Source organism: Erinaceus europaeus, chromosome 21 (genome assembly GCF_950295315.1).
Source record: "Erinaceus europaeus chromosome 21, mEriEur2.1, whole genome shotgun sequence".
NCBI lineage: Eukaryota > Metazoa > Chordata > Mammalia > Eulipotyphla > Erinaceidae > Erinaceus > Erinaceus europaeus.
The window spans coordinates 45,162,276-45,177,263 of record NC_080182.1 but is presented as its reverse complement, the minus strand read 5'-3'; the positions used below and the strand labels follow the sequence as shown (position 1 = coordinate 45,177,263).

The following is a 14,988-nucleotide window of genomic DNA, read 5'->3' as shown; positions in this document are numbered from 1 at the left end:
AACGACAGCAAGACAGGTTTCTGATCAAGCTAAAAAATTTTATTGTGTACTCAGGCATTATAAGGCTTTGGGGAAGGAGGGTGGAAGTGCTGGAGGAGGAGGAGGGGGAGCAATCTTCAAAGGGGAATGTTCCTTGCAACATACAATGGATGAAATCATGTTTGCTACCACAACTATGTGTTCTGTCACTGTTTCTGATAAATGGTCTACCTGAGGGGAAAATGGCCTGCCCAGGGGGGGAATGAAACTTGTCTCAAGGGCTTCCATTGTTTCAAAATTTATCATCTATCAAGCAGAGAAATGGTTCCTGGCATCTCATCCCTTCGTTATAATTTAACTTGAGGCAGGCAATTGGGGGCGAGGAGCAGAGACCTTAACAGCAGGCATAACCAGAGGGGAGAAGTATTGACCCGATTCCTCCCATGGGGTGGGTGCAAAAACCAATCTTCCCGCATCTTATAAGGCTCTTGGTGTCTTTTTGGGGAGGGGAGGCAGAGCCACAGTTTCCAGGGAAACGATTTTTTGTTGCTGACACCAACCTCCATGCAAATCAGGTTTGCTTCACGGGGGACTCAGAGGCAGACTATAGGGTCCTCCCCCTGCAGTGCTTTGCCTTGCACCCCTTACTGGTGTCCTTTCCCTGTCAAGGTTGGATGTCTCAGTGCATAATTCTGAGTTTTATGCCATCCAAAAGGGAGGTCTGTCATTCTCAGGTTCAGCCAGGCCTCTATCAGCCAAATCAAGTCTGTGATAATGTATTTGCAAAGGTTTTGATGCCAAGGAGTCAATCTGCCATTTTATAAAGTCAGTAATCTTATTAAAAATAAAGGGTCCTAAGGTAATCATTAACAAAAGACTAATCAAGGATCCTACAATTGAGGGCAGCCAAGTAAAGAAGGGGGAATTCATCCATGATTGTGTAAAGGAAGGGTCATATCTATTTCTCAAATCTTGACTAAGTGTTTGTAGGTTTCTGACATTTTCTTCTATAACTCCTGATTCATTAATGTAAAAACAACATTCTTCTTGTAAAGCTAGGCAGGTTCCTCCCTTTTCTGCCGTCAAAGGGTCAAGAGCTCGCCTGTTCTGTAAAGTAACCTTTGCCAGTGACGTGATCTGTCTCTGTAATGACTCTAGACTATTTGTGGTGGAATCTATGACTTGCTGTAATTTGTTAGAAAAATCATGGGAGGAATAGATAGAATTTCCTAGTGCCCCACCAGCTATGCCGGTAGAGGTAGCTAAGCCTATGCCAATTATCAATGGAAGGAAAACATCTCTTTTACGAGTGGAGTGTAAGAGCCAATGCAAACTCATCAGGTTCATATAAAGTGAGTTGGGGAACTATAGCTACTATGAGGCAGGGTCCAGGGGTAGTGGTATTTATGCTAGTCAGAAGTGTCCCACAGCACCAGAAGAAAGCTAATGGGGGGGGCTATATGGACAGCGCTTACAGAGACATTATGGGTGCAAGTGAAATTAACAGAGCCAGAGTTACTGGTATAAAGGCACACCAGTATAAATGAACTGCCTATGTGTTCTAGAAAAATTGGGACTGAGGGTATGGAGGGATGGGGCCCCATAGGGGGTTTTTTTGTGGTGGCCTCCAGGGAAGCTGGAGGTGTGTTGTTTAAAGGTGCTGCTGCAAGAATGGGCCATGAAAGGGATGCACACAGCAAGCAACGGGAAGTGTTGAGAACAATCTGAGAATAATTTAAAAGATTAATTGCATATTGGAGATAAAGGGGCCAGGTAGCCCATTTTTTAGTGACTTCCATGGCTGAATTTGTTTGGAAAGCTGAATGGAGCTTATTTTCTGTTTCTATAATGACTTGATTTACTTGTTCTTTGTGCTCGGCCAATGCCAATTGTCGGGAGATATGTATAGTTCCAGTAGGATATTTGGAATATCCATCATTATATAATTTACCTATAACTCCCTCTTGCCAGCGGGTATCCCAAGGATCAGAAATCTGAATAGTAAACTGGGACCCTTGTAATCTGAGAATACTGGGCTTTCCGGTGTGAATTTTTGGTGAGTGGGCATCATGAATAATGCAGGACCAATAGCAGCAGCCTCCATAAGTGGAAACATCAGTAAGGCATCCGCTCCTGTCTTTATTATCAAAGGGAAAGCAGGCATAAGGCCGATAGGTGCTAGATATAGTATTGGGAGAAATATTAATAACAACAGTCTCCCGGCAACCTTTAGGAGGACAGCGTGCCATGCCAATGTTTTGGACTGTGGTGTGTGAGTCCTTAGTTTGTGTCTCTCTAACCTGGAATTCCCACTGATAAACAAGAGCTGCATGGGTGGGAATGGCCAATAATAGGGGCAGGTAGAGAAGACAAGGAAGCATCACATGGCTGGGCTTCTTTGGAGCCATCTTCAGATTGTTGAGTTGTTTTCCTGAAAAACAAGAGAAGAAAAAAGGCCTCAGGAACTTATGTTCTTGGGCATGGAATGCATTAGTAACTCTTGGGGCTTTAGGGAAGTATATCAACACTGGTTTTAGGAAGAGCAGGGAAATCTCCCCTTGAGGGTGAGATTCCATTGATTTGTCTAACAAGTCTTTCAGGAAGCCACCTAGGAGCTCCTTCATTCTGATCATATATGCAGGCTGAACCTCGTCCCCATATGAGGACAGGGTCAGGACCCTTCCATTGCGAGGTCAGGGGATCACGCCACCTGACCATGGCTTGTCTATCCTGGGTCTCTGGGTGCCAGAGACGGTCAGCAGCAGATTTTCCTTGTGCATCGAGATTGAGAAAATTAAGAACAAAAAGAGCATGGTTGAGGATATTACGTGGCGCTCCACGAGTTTCATAGAGGGAAGTCTTTTTGACTTTATGCAGGGTTGCCTTAAGCGTTTGGTGAGCTCGTTCTACAATGCCTTGGCCTTGAGGGTTATAGGGGATGCCAGTGATATGTTTAATACAGAGTTTCTGGCAGAAGGCCTGAAAATTTTTTCCCATGTATCCCCGACCATTGTCTGTCTTGACCACCTTAAGTTTACCAATGACTGAAAGGCATTGAAGGATATGAGCAATAACATTTTTTGAGGCCTCTCCAGTATGGAGGGAGGCAAAGATAAAGCAACTAAAGGTATCAACAGTAACATGAATGTATTTAAGTTTTCCAAATTCATTAAAATGAGTAACATCCATTTGCCAAATTTCACTCGGGACCAGTCCACGTGGATTAACTCCAATGTGAGGGACTGGGAGTGAGATAGAACAGTCAGGGCAATTTTTAACAATTTCACAAGCTTGGTCATGGGTAACCTTGTGTGCAAGGCGAAGGGTCTGAGAGTTAAGGTGGTGGAGAGAATGGGCCTGTTGTGCTAGGGAAACAGGGTCAGCAAGTACAGGGAAAGTTAACTGAGTGGCAGCATCTGCCAGTACATTTCCTTCAGAGAGGGGACCAGGTAACAGTGTGTGAGCACTCAAATGGCCTATGAAAAAAGGGCAGGTTCGAGCAACAATTAAGGAGTGCAATGTTAGAAATAAGGGAGAAGCATTGGTGGAGGATTTGATAAAAGGAACAGTCTCTAACAAGGACACTGAATGAGCAGCATAGGCACTGTCTGTATATAGGTTAAAGGGCTGGGAATGCAATTCCTGAAACACGTTGATGATAGCATAAAGTTCAACAAGCTGAGCTGAAGTGTAAGGGGAGAGGCAAGAGGTGGGGTTCCCATCAATCACGTAGGCTGCAATTCCATTAGCAGAGCCGTCAGTAAATACCAAGGAGGCCTTATCAAGAGGCTGGGTGGCTGTTACTTTGGTGAACACAAAGGGATGTACAGCAGCAAATTGAAGCAGGGGATTGTTGGGATAATGATTATCAATGGTGCCTGAGAAGGAGGCACATGCAATAGGCCAGTCATCAGAGGCTTGGAGCAACCAGTCAAGCTGATCTTTAGTGTAGGGAAAGATAAGAGAGTCAGGATCTTTCCCAAAATATTGACGGCTTAATTTACATGCTTTTATAATCAGCTGTGCAATCAGAAATTGATATGTGGCAAGCGCTTTTTGAGGGGAAGCGGGCAGATGAACCCATAGTAGGGGGTGTCCCTTATCTTTGGCTTTAAGTGAGTTTTCCCAGAAAACACCAGTGGGCGTATGAGAAGTAGAACAGATAACAAACAACAGGGGTGTATTATAGTCAATTTGAAAAACAGTCTGTTCTTGTATGGAGCGGTTTATAAGGGTTAAGAAAGCTTGGGCTTCAGGGGAAAGTTTTCTGGGAGACGATGGATTTGGGTCACCATTAAAAATTTCATTTAGGGGGAGCACAGCATGAGTGGGCAATTTTAAATATGGTCTAAGCCATTGAATGTCACCTAAAAGTTTTTGGAAGTCATTTAAGGTCTGTAAATGGGAGGTGCGTAGTTGAATCCATGGGGTTAGCACACGGTGATGAAGCAATTCATATCCTAAGTAAGTATAAGGGTCAGCTATTTGTACTTTATTGGGGGCAACTTGAAGTCCTCTATTTGAAAGGCTGGCTGTCAGGTCTTCTAGGCATAGGAACAGGCTGTCTTTTGGGGGGGGGCAGCCAAAAGAATGTCGTCCATATAATGTCGGATGTATATGGAAGGCCATTTTTGTCTAATTGGAGCAACAGCCTGATCAACAAATTTTTGACAAAGGGTAGGGCTATTGGCCATGCCTTGTGGTAGTAATGATAATGGGGCATAAGGCCCTGAAAATTTATTTGGAGTATGCTGAAAGCAAAATGAGGCCTATCATTAGGGTGTAAGGGAATAGTGAAGAAACAATCTTTGAGAGCAATAATTACTTTAAAATAGCCAGAGGGAATTGCTACAGGGGAGGGTAGACCCGGTTGAAGGGCCCCCATAGGGAACATTACTTTGTTAATAGCTCTCAAGTCTTGTAATAATCGCCATTTTCCTGATTTCTTTTTTATGACAAAAATTGGGGTATTCCATGGGGAGGTGGTTGGCTCTATGTGACCTGCAGCAAGCTGCTCCTGCACTAGCGTCAGTGCTGCCTTGGCTTTTTCTTGTGTTAAAGGCCATTGATCAACCCATACGGGAACACTTGTTTTCCAGGCGATTTTTTCTGCATGGGGTGCAGGTATGTCAATGGCCGTTAGGAAAAAGGTAGAGGAGGAGGGATACCCAGCCCTGACTGATCTGTTCTTTGGACGACTGTAAGGGGATCTCTAATTCCTTGAGAGTTTTTTCCTAGTCCTCTTCCCAGGAGAAAACCTTGATTTAACATCTGCCGGGTCACCTTTTCATTGGGGCTGCACATAATAACATTCATTTGAGAGAGAATATCACGACCCCAGAGATTAACTGGCAGTCCAGGGATAACAAATGGAGTAACAGAGCCAGTATTGCCTTCTTCATCTGACTAAGTAAGAGCCTGGGAGCTGACTTTGGGATCAGTGTACTGGCCTATGCCTTTTAAATGGGTGTGAGAGGCCGTTAAGGGCCAAGTGTGTGGCCTGTCTTTTTCAGAAATAACTGTGGCATCAGCCACTGTGTCTATAATACCAGTAAAGGGTTTGCCATTTAAAAATAATTTTAAGGAGGGGCGGTCAAGAGAGACCTGTTGGACCCAATATGCATCTGAAGACCCAGGGGGGGTCATTGAGATGGGACTCTTTATGGAAATTGTTATTAAGGTGTTGTAAGGGAAGTAATATTAACTGTGCTAAACGCTCACCGGGTGGAATGACCTGTGTGCCTTCCTGAGAGGAGGCAATAATTTTAATTTATCCGGTGAAGTCATTATCAACAACTCCAGGGATCACATGCAGACCTCGGAGGGTGGAACTAGCTCTTCCTAGTATGAGGCCAAACAAATTTGGGGGGAGAGGGCCAAAAACTCCAGTATTTATGGTCTGTGGGCCTGTATCAGGGGTTAATATTGTGCGGGAGGTGGCACAGAGGTCCAGTCCTGTGCTGTGAGCGGTGGCTCTCCAGAGACTAGAGACTGACCTGCGAAAGCATTGGGAATTGTCTGGGGAGGGGGAAGCAGCTGGAGCGGTTGCTGAAGCGGTTGGGCTGAAGCCCGAGGGACAAACCTTGTAGCCCCAGGGTTTGTCCTTTGTGTGGGGGCCAGGGGCCAGCCCCGCAGGAAGTTTCCCGATGGTGGGGGGGGAGGTTAAGAATTGGCCCTGGATGTTAGTCTTTGATTTGCATTCAGAAGCCCAGTGTCTGCCTTTTTGGCAACGTGGACAAACGGTTGCCGGTAGAGGGCGCTCTAACACAGGAGACTGAACTTGGGTGGCAGCCGTGCATTTTCTCATAAAATGACCAGGCTGTTTGCAGTTAAAGCAAGTCCTATTATGTTGGCTGGCGCCTGCAGCAATATTATTGTTACGGAGGGCGACCCCGTAACAATACACCTGTGAACAAGAATATTATTCCTGAACAAATTTGTGGTGATTTATGCCCAAACCTAGAATAGAATATTAATAAGGAGTGTGAACTTAGAATAATACTAAAGTGTGTTTTTGAAATAATATGGATATATAAGAAGTGTGTACTTGAAATAATTTGTACTTGAAACAATAATATGTACTTGAAACAATATTATGTACTTGAAATAATAAGAAGTGTGTATTTAGGACATATATAAGAAGTGTGAGAATATTAAGTGTGAAAGTATTCTTTTGAGTGTGAAATGTTTTAATAGGTTTTTTTTTGTTTTAATAGGTTAAGAATATTAGGATGAATTGTTTAAGTTTAGAGTGTGATAAAGTTGAAGTGAATATTCAAGTGTGAGAATGTTATTTTGAATCTGAAATATGGAAATGCTTATTTTAGTGATGAGCATTGTTAAAATTAAAGTGTTAAAATACCTTTGAGTTTTAAATGATAAAGTGAAGATAAACTTAGAACCTTGGCCACCAAGCCCTGCAGGCCTGCATTAGATAAGTAGACACCCTGAAATGTCCCTGCACCAACGTTAGATAAAGTCCAGTGCAGAGCAACCCTAAAATAACCCGCTCAATTCTTTGAAATGCCCCCACAGGCCAGCATAAGTCTTATGCAGGGAAAGCTCAATGTGGCCCCAGAGTTCTCTGAAATGCCCCATACACCAGCACAAGATAAAGTCTTGTGCAGGGCAAGCCCCACATCTCTATAACCTGATAAAGTTAGACCTATATGTCAGGAAGACCCCCAACTCTCATTGGCTGGAAATTACCTAACCCACACCCCAGCCTAGCTCAGGGATAAAACCCCCAGACCTTTGGACATGGAAGGCAACTTTTGAACTGCATGCTAGCATGTAAGTTCAGAAGCCCCCATCCAGCATATCCCGTGGCAATCAACAGACCGATGGCCACCGAGGTATCTGCAAATTCCCAGACCAGACCTGGACCAGATCAGGATCAGACCCAGGACCCATCAGGACCAGAACTCTCAACCTGAGGACATCATTTGTCGTGACATTATCTGCACTCCTACCTGTTTTAGGCCGAGGAGGTATTTGGGGATGCAAAGTTGTAATTATAATAATTTGATGTTAGAAATATGGTGACTTTTGAACAGCATTTCAATAAATTAGAATGTGTTGTTAGAGTGTAATGTGGTGTTAGAGCGCCACCTACTGTCAATGCATTAGTACTGCAGTACTTATAAAAAATAGTGATAGCCTTGGTTTTCATTGGCAGAATTCTTTAGCATACTTAATCAATCATTATAAGGGTCATATTTTTGGTCAAATGCTCACAACACCTCCTCTCTCCATTTCTCACTGTCCTATCCAACAATGAATTCAAGAACAACAACAAAAAAATAACTACTTCTAAATCATTAAACATTAAAAAAAAACTACTTGGGCAGGGGTTGATAGCATAATGGTTATGCAAAGAGACTTTCATGCCTGAGGCTCCAAAGTCCCAGGTTCAATTCCCTGCACCACCATAAACCAGATCTGAGCAGTGCTCTGGTAAGAAAAAAAAAGATTAAAAATCTACTTATGAGGCTGGGGAGATAGCATAATGGTTCTGCAAAAGACTCATGCCTGAGGCTTTGATGTCTCCGGTTCAATCCTAGCACTGTCTTAATCCAGTGCTCTAGTCTTTCTGTATCTTTCTCTCTCCCTCTCATTAAAATAAATAAAATTTTAAAAATGACTACATAAAATATGTTATGAGAAAAACTTCATTTTTTTTTTTTTGTGAATGACACAGGAAAGGATCTGAACAGACAGTCTTGGCATAAGTGACAACGTTATAATGATATTTCTTCCAATAAATATGATACAATCAAAAATTTTAAAAAACTACAACAACAATAAGAAACAACAAAGGCAACAAAAAGGGAAAATAAATAAAAATATAATAATTGGGGAATCAGAATTCATTAGAACAGTCACTAAAGAAAAAAACTAGGAGGGTGGGGTTAGTGTACTTGATATGCAAAAAGAAACTCTCATGTGTGAGGCTCCAAAACCCTAAATTCAATCCCATAAACCAGAGATGAGCAGTGCTCTGGTGGGGGGGAAAAAATCAAAGGAAAGAAAAGGAAAATTTCTTTGGAGGCTTAGTGGCAGTGCAGCGAGCTAAGTGAACATGGCATGAAATGCAAGGACTGGAGTAAGGATCTGAGTTCTAACTCAAAGCTTCCCACCTGCGGGGGGGGGGGGGTCACATCATAAGCAGTGAAACAGGTATGCAGGTGGTGATATTTACACCTCTCTGTCTTCCCTTATTTTGATTTCTCTTTGTCCTATCTAACAACAGCAATAGCAACAACAAGGGCAACAAATAGGAAAAAAAATGGCCTCCAGGAGCAGTGAGTTTATAAGGCAGGCACTGAGCCCCAGAGATAATCCTGGAGGAATACGTAAGTAAGTAAATAAATAAAATGTTTCCTTGATATGTACAATTTTAATTATTATTTTGTTATCATAAATGTTGCTATAGTAAAAATTAAAAAAATGTTGCTATAGCAATGGCCATATTTCCATTTTTTTAAAAAAATCTATTTCATTTAATAAGATAGAAATTGTGAGGAAAGGAGGAGATAGAGAAGGAGAGAAAAAGATACACCTGTGCAGTCCTGCTTCACCACTCTGTAAAGCTGTTGCCTCTACAAGTAGGGCATGGGGCTTGAACCTAGGTTCCTGTGCATGCTAATGTGTGTACTCAACTGGGTGCATCACTGCCTGTCCCCCCTTATTCAACATTTATTGAAACTATGGGCCTTATAAGGACAAAAGAATCAATGATAAACAGGACATGGGTGGAGGCTGCAGGGCACTGAGCAACAGTGCTCAACTCCCAGCCTAGTCACCCTGTCTGGTGTCTTCCAGTTTTTTCTGGTTTTACAAAATGGGATAAGATTCTGATTCCAGAGCCAATACCCCCACTCAAGGATAGAGCAAGACTCAACTCCAGCTCTGATATGAGGAGAATCAGTTCAACCCCAGGGGAAGCCATGCTGGAAGTTGTGGGCAGACTCTACCTAAAAGGAGACAAGATAGGTTCTGGGGAAGCCTTTCTGCAACCTAAGGCCTGGGCTCCTATCAGGATGTGGAGGACTCAGCCAGAGACCTTGGCCTCAGGGCTCCTTCCAACTATATTCTTGTATCTTTGAAGGAGCCCCTCCACCTGCCAGCCCTGGGGACCCACACTCACCACCCTGCACATGGATCCTGGCTCTCAGCAGCATTCTTCTGCTGGTCAGAGTCATCTTTCCATGAGCAGCTCCTTAAGGAGAGAAACAGGAATTCTGGTGGCTCAGGGGTGCATTATCTGCTCTCTGAAAAGAGTAGTTTTTTTTTAATTTAATGATTTATACTCAAACTTACCTTGTTTTAAGACTATTGCTTAATCAAATAAAAATAGTACTATCAGTGGCCCAGGTAGCTCTGTGGATAAAGCATTGGGCTCTTAAGCATGAGGTCCTGCGTTCAATCCCTTGAAACATACGTTCCAGAGTGATGTCTGGTTCTTTATCTCTCTCCTCTTTTCTCATTAAGAAATATTTTTTTAAATAGTACCACCAAACATATTGTGCTGCAAAAATTAAGATAGTATTGTTGGTCTGGGGCTATGCACCTACTAATTCTCCACTGCCAATTATTTCCAGTAAATATCACTAAGTACTATGAACAGGGATGGCTTGAGCATCAACATTATAATGAATTAAGATATTAGTGCTGTCTTAGAATTACATGACTTTTAGCTAGACATTCTCATAAAATTAGATATAACTGAAGACTGGCCTATATATAAGGGGGTGTTATGGGAAAAATAACTATGTCATGCTCATATGCAATAGTTAATAAGTTAATGGGTAGTTTAACCCAGTTGTATTGCTATAAGTCATTTCTCTTTCCATTGCTATTCTTAGAGTTTTAATTAAAGTCTTATATCTATGAATAATTTAAAGCAACTGATTAAGTTGTTTCATACTAGCTTAAGGGTTCTATTTTTATTCCTTGATAGATTTTGTCTTTTACTTTTTTTTTTTTTTTTTTTTTTTTACCCGAGCACTGATCAGCCCTACCTTATGGCGGTGAGGAGGACTGAACCTGGGACTTTGGAGCCTCAGGCTTAACAGTCTGTTTTCATAACCATTATGCTATCTACCCCACCCTCCTTAATAGAGTCTAGGTATTATTATTATTACTACAGTACTGCTCAGACCTGCCTTATGGTGGTACAGGAGATTGAACCTGGGACTTTGGAGCCTCAGGCATGAGAGACTCTTTGCATAACCATTATGCTTCTACTCCCACAATTTCATGTATTTTTTTATAATTTATTTCTTTATTGGGGAATTAATGTTTTACATTCAACAGTAAATACAATAGTTTGTACATGCATAACATTCCCCAGATTCCCATTTAACAATACAACCCCCACTATGTCATTCATCATCTTTCATGGACCTGTATTCTCCCCACCTACCCACCCCAGAGTCTTTTACTTTGGTGTGAGTCTTTTACTTTGGTGTAATACTCCAATTCCATTTCAGGTTCGACTTGTGTTTTCTTTTCTAATCTTGTTTTTCAACTTCGGCCTGAGAGTGAGATCATCCCATATTCATCCTTCTGTTTCTGACTTATTTCACTCAACATGATTTTTTCAAGGTCCATCCAAGATTGGCTGAAAACAGTGAAGTCACCATTTTTTACAGCTGAGTAGTATTCCATTGTGTATATAGACCACAACTTGTTCAGCCACTCATCTGTTGTTGGACACCTGGGTTGCTTCCAGGTTTTGGCTATTAAAAATTGTGCTGCCAAGAATATATGTGTACACAGATCTTTTTGGATGGATGTGTTGGGTTCCTTAGGATATATCCCCAGGAGGGGAATTGCAGGGTCATAGGCTAGGTCCATTTCTAGCCTTCTGAGAGTTCTCCAGACTGCTCTCCACAGAGGTTGGACCAATTGACATTCCCACCAGCAATGCAGGAAGGTTCCTTTGACCCCACACCCTTTCCAGCATTTTCTGCTGTTAACTTTTCTGATGTACGACATTCTCACAGGAGTGAAGTGATAGCTCATTGTTGTCTTGATTTGCATTTCTCTGACAACCAGGGACTTGGAGCATTTTTTCATGTGTTTCTCGGCCTTTTGGATCTATTCTCTGGTGAATATTCTGTCCAAGTCCTCCCCCCATTTTTGGATGGGGTTATTTGTTGTCTTGTTGTTGAGTCTGGCAAGCTCTTTATATATATTGGTTATTAAACTCTTATCTGATGTATGGCATGTAAAGATCTTCTCCCATTCTGTGAGGGGTCTCTTGGTTTGGGTAGTGGTTTCTTTTGCTGTGAAGAAGCTTTTTAATTTGATGTAGTCCCATAGGTTTATACTTGCCTTAGTCTTCCTTGTAATTGGATTCGTTTCATTGAAAATGTCTTTAAAATTTATGCGGAAAAAAGTTCTGCCAATATTTTCCTCTAAGTATCTGATAGTTTGTGGTCTAACATCCAAGTCCTTGATCCACTTGGAATTTACTTTTGAAATACAGTGATTCAGTTTCATTCTTCTGCATGTTTAAACCCAGTTTCCAACACCATTTGTTGAAGAGACTCTGCATTCCCCATGTAATAGTCTGGGCCCCTTTGTCAAAGATTAGATGTCCATAGGTGTGGGGCCTCATTTCTGGGCTCTCAATTCTATTCCACTGGTCAGTGTGTCTGTTCATGTTCCAGTACCAAGCAATTTTGATGACAATGGCCCTATAATACAGTTTGAGATCTGGGAGTGTGATGTCTCTGGTTGTTCTTTTTTCTCAGGATTGTTTTGGCAATTCTAGGTCTTTTCTGGTTCCAGATAAACGTTTGTAGCATTTTTTCTATTCTCCTAAAAAAAATGTGCTTGGGATCTTGATGGGGATAGCATTAAATTTGTAGATGGCTCTGGGTAATATATTCATTTTGATGATGTTAATTCTTCCAACTCATGAACATGGAATATCTTTCCACTTCTTTGTGTCTTTTTCGATTTCTTTGAGTAGTGACTCATAATTTTCAGTATACAAGTCTTCCACTTCTTTGGTTAGGTTTACTCCTAGATATTTTATTGTTTTTGTTGCTATAGAAAAAGGAACTGATTTCTGGATTTCAATTTCTTCTAACTTAGTGTTTGCATAGAGGAATGCCACTGACTTTCGAATGTTAATTTTATAGCCTGACACATTACTGTATTGCCTGATGATTTCCAAAAGCTTCTTGCTGGATTCCTTAGGTTTTTCCATGTATACTATCATGTCATCTGCAAATAAGGAGAGTTTGACATCTTCTCTTCCAATCTGTATGCCTTTAATTCCTTGCTCCTGCCTGATTGCTATGGCAAGAACTTCCAACACTATGTTGAATAGTAATGGTGATAGTGGGCATCCCTGTCTAGTACCTGATCTGAGGGGAAATGCTTCCAGTTTTTCACCATTGAGTATAATGTTGGCTGTAGGTTGTTGTATATAGACTCCACTATCTTCAGGAATTTTCCATCTATTCCCATTTTTTGTAGTGTTTTGATCATAAAGGGATGTTGTATTTTGTCAAAGGCTTTCTCTGCATCTATTGATATGACCATGTGGTTTTTGGTCTTGCTTTTGTTGATGTGGTGGATCACATTGATTGATTTACGTATATTAAACCAAACTTGCATGCCTGGGATAAACCCCACTTGGTCATGATGAACATTCTTTTTGATATACTGCTGTATCCGGTTGGCTAGAATTTTGTTCAATATTTTCGCATCTATGTTCATCAGAGATATTGGTCTGTAGTTTTCTTTTTTGGTTGTGTCCCTGTCTGCTTTTGGTATCAGGGTGATGTTGGCTTCATAGAAGCTGGCAGGGAGTATTCCATTGTCTTCAATCTTCTGGAAGACTTTTAAAAGTAGAGGTATTAGTTCTTCTTTGAAAGTTTTGTAGAATTCATTTGTAAAACCATCTGGTCCAGGACTTTTATTTTTGGGGAGATTTTTGATAACTGTTTCAATTTCATTAGCTGTGATGGGCCTGTTCATGTTATCCACTTCCTCTTTACTTAGTTTTGGAAGTTGGTAGGTATCTAAGAAATCATTCATTTCTTCCAGGTTTTCTATCTTGGTGGCATATAGTTGTTCATAGAAGCCTCACATGATATGTTGAATTTCTGCAGTGTCTGTTGTGATATCTCCTCTTTCATTTACTATCCGATTTATTTGGGTCTTCTCCTTTTTTTGTTTTGTGAGTCTGGCTAAAGGTTTGTCGATTTTGTTTACTCTTTCGAAGAACCAACATTTACTTTCATTGATCTTTTGTATGGTTTCCCTATTTTCGCCCTAACTTTAGTGATTTCTGTCCTTCTGGTTGCTTTAGGGTTCCTTTGTTGTTCTTCTTCTAGGTCTTTAAGATGTGCAATCAGGCTGTTTATTTGTGCCTTTTCTTGTTTCCTAATGTGTGCTTGTATAGCTATGAACTTCCCTCTTAGGACTAAATATTTTGATAGCTGTGTCTTCATTTTCATTGAACTCTCGAAACATTTTGATTTCTTCCTTGATTTCCTAATTTCATGTATTTTTCATATGCTTCCTCACTCATTAGATCATCCAGTTCTGAAGGATTACTCCGTGTCATCTTGATCAGCCACCCATCTGTATAATAAGATTTATTCCTGAGTCCTGGATTTTCTCCAGGAGTCCCATTAATTTCAGTTACTTTATCCTGGTAGAGGTGTGTGTTGTGAACAGCTTAGGGAAAGCAACACCCTTCCCTCTGCATCATGGAGGTAGCCAGAATGGAACAAGGCAGAAGACAGAAGCACCAGCACTGCCTGCCTACCAGACTGAAAAAAAAGTCACAAAATGCTGATGTGAGATCACCTAAAGACACATCCCCTGAGGCTCCTGCCCTTCCCCCAAGAAACTTTAGAGCTTGCAAGACCAGGAGGCTCTGGCCTTCCTCTCTCTTTGTCTCAGTGTATCCATGCTACATGGCTTGTGCTTCCTTTTTTCCTGTACTTTTTTGCCCCCAATAATTTTTCATCACCTGAAATATGACTGGCTCTACTGTAATTTCCCTGTCAGAGTCAGTCTGGAATTCCTGCAGGAGGGAACAAGAATGGCCCCAGTTAGCTACTCCCTCCCCCTTACCAGTGAGTCTAGTTCAGTAGTAGCTTATGCACTTTACAAAGAACCAAAGTCATCTGTTCCATTTGGTCTCAAGTTCAGGAAGATTACACTAAGCCACATCTCCCAAAGCTTCCTGTGCAACACTGCTGAAACCCACCGTTCCAGTGCCATTTTCTATTGTTATCCATTCTTATTTGTCTGTGGACTTAACCTACAGAGACAGGTCTCAGCATTCACAAGACTGCATGCCAGCACCCTCCAGGTGAAAGGAGCTCACTGCACTCCTGGAGCCAGGCGGTGTGAGCATTCAGCAGAGTGCAGTCATCAGCACAGTGAGCAGCACCAAGTCCTCAGGGTGCTGGGTCACAATGTTGTATGACATATGGCCAACCAACAGAAAAGAGAGTGAGCAGGAGTATGGAG

General features: G+C 41.7%; 1 protein-coding gene across 1 annotated transcript in view; it reads right to left on the bottom strand.

Moving 5' to 3' along the window:
- The window catches only part of LOC132535326 (zinc finger protein 431-like), an 827,521-nt gene that overhangs the window by 715,060 nt on the left and 97,473 nt on the right, over positions 1 to 14,988 (bottom strand). The gene's annotated exons all lie outside the window — the stretch shown is intronic.